Source organism: Eufriesea mexicana, unplaced genomic scaffold (genome assembly GCF_001483705.2).
Source record: "Eufriesea mexicana isolate 0111107269 unplaced genomic scaffold, ASM148370v2 scaffold2783, whole genome shotgun sequence".
NCBI classification, from domain to species: Eukaryota; Metazoa; Arthropoda; class Insecta; order Hymenoptera; family Apidae; genus Eufriesea; species Eufriesea mexicana.
In genome coordinates, this window is record NW_016910838.1 from 265,153 (window position 1) to 267,674 (window position 2,522).

The following is a 2,522-nucleotide window of genomic DNA, read 5'->3' on the forward strand; positions in this document are numbered from 1 at the left end:
AGATGGCCACGTTGTACAGTGTGTCAATGAACTTGCGTGTATACGGGCTATAAATTTCAGTCGTTACGAATATATCGCCGGTTATGCATATGCAAGTTAGGCTTCGAAGAATTCGAAAACATCTTGCATTCGACAGTTTAAATACAAACAGCGTTTTATTAATTAGCGGGTAATTTAACAGTAAAAATTGTTACATTGGCAAATGCAAGTACGAAACAGGTGGAGTTTCTTTTCTGCCTTCGATTAAGGGAGACAAGCAACTGGATTTTGGAAATATTCATTTTTTACTGAAATGAAAATGTCGGATTATAATAAATTAAAATTAAAATTAAAAGGATTCGTTATAGATAACTAGAGGTATAACACAGGCTGATGGTGTTAGAAATAATTAAAACACACGATTTGACAGTGTTTATATTTTATTTACAAAATTTCGGCGAGAATTGGATAGTCTCACTTAGAAAATAAATATACAATAAACTCAGAGTCAGATCATTACAAAATCCTCGACCTAGCTTTTGGAAATATTAATTTTCTATTGAAATAGAAATGTTTGGTTATAATAAATTAATCTTCTATTAAAATTAAAATGTTTTGTTAGAGGTAACTAGGTGTATAACACAGGTGGACAGTATTAGAGTTAATTAAAACACACGATTTGACAGTGTTTATATTTTATTTACAAAATTTCGGCAAGAATTGGATAGTCTCACTTAGAAAATAAATATACAATAAACTCAGAGTCAGATCATTACAAAATCCTCGACCTAGCTTTTAGAAATATTAATTTTCTATTGAAATAGAAATGTTTGGTTATAATAAATTAATCTTCTATTAAAATTAAAATGTTTTGTTACAGGTAACTAGGTGTATAACACAGGTGAACAGTATTAGAGTTAATTAAAATACATGTTTTGACAGTGTTTATATTTTATTTACAAAATTTTGGTGAAAATTCGATATTCTCCCCTAGGAAATAAATGTACGATGAATTTGTAATAAAATCGTTACAAAATCCTCGACCTAACTTTTTAAAATATTAATTTTCTATTAAAATAGAAACACCGGATTATAATAAATTAACCTGCTATTAGAATTGAAATGTTTCGTTGTAACTAGGTGTATAACACAGGTGGACATTATCAGAATTAATTAAAACACATGTTTTGACAGTGTTTATATTTTATTTACAAAATTTCACTGAAAATTAAATATTCTCCCCTAGGAAATAAATGCACGATAAATTCACTGTAACATCGTTACAAAATCCTACAATACAATATTGAAATAGGAACGTCCGATTCTAATTCCATTCTAATTATAATTCTATTAAAATCGAAGTGTTTCGTTACACGTAACTAGATGCATACCACAGGCTGGTAACGTCAGAGTTAATTAAAACACGCGTTTCAACCGTGTTTATACATTATTTACAAAAATTCGGTGAAAATTCGATATCCTATTCTACGAAATAAATACCCAATAAATTCTCGGCAAAACCGCAACAAAATCCTGGCCCTCGAACTAAAAAGCAAACTATTCACGATTAATGACGAACCGGCACGAAGAAAAAGCATGGAAAAGAAGAAAGTAAAAATTCTGAGAAACTCGATATTCACTTCTCACCTGGGAAATAAATAAACAAGGAATTAACGGTAAAACCGCTACAAGGAGCGAGCTAAAACAATGCCACGGTCTCGGAGCGAACAAACTACCCGCGATTAATCATCACCCCGCGCCGAGAAAAGAGCCAGCAAAAAAGCCGCGAGGAGAGAAAAGGAGGGAAAAAAGAAAAAAAATTTGCATCGAACTTTGCGAGCACACACCGATCATCGTTATCGTATCACGACACATCAATCATAACCGCGAGCGTACGCATTGATAAGGTAATTATTGGCGGAGTAGTAGCGTATAGTATCGACACGGGTACACGGGTCGGCCGTGAAAGATAGAATGGGAGCGCTCCGACTGTGTCCTTAAGTAGCGACGCGATTATCGAGCGATACGACTCGGCTGCTAAATATTCCAGCTCGAAGCTGGCGTGCGGACGGTGGAGTGGGGCGCGACGCGGCGTGGCACGGCCCTGGGCGCCGTGGTCCCGTAGCGGTGGGCATGCCCGCGGAAGATGGAAGGCGCACGAGCCGAATAGTTTAGTTGCCTTTAACCGGCCTTAAAGTGAAGATCGGGTCGCCGCCGATCACCGTGCGCGTGCACAAGAGAGAGAGTTAGAGCCACCGGCTTATCGTACGGATCGCGCCGAGAATGAAATTCTTTCTTTGCCTGGTAGAATACAGCAGCAGCAGCAGCAGCAGTAGCAGCAGTATCTCGTTGTACGGCAGTCTCGACAATAAAAGAAAACGGCTGGAACGTTTATGGCCGAACGGCAGTAGTACCGGCGGCTGCATCGCCTGAACGGATTTTCTCATCGCACGCAACCACATTTTCCACGCGTTCGCTGACGGCGGAACGGAGGGAAAACAGCGCCGTTTTTCTTTGTTTTTTTTTTTTTTTTTTTTCCTTTA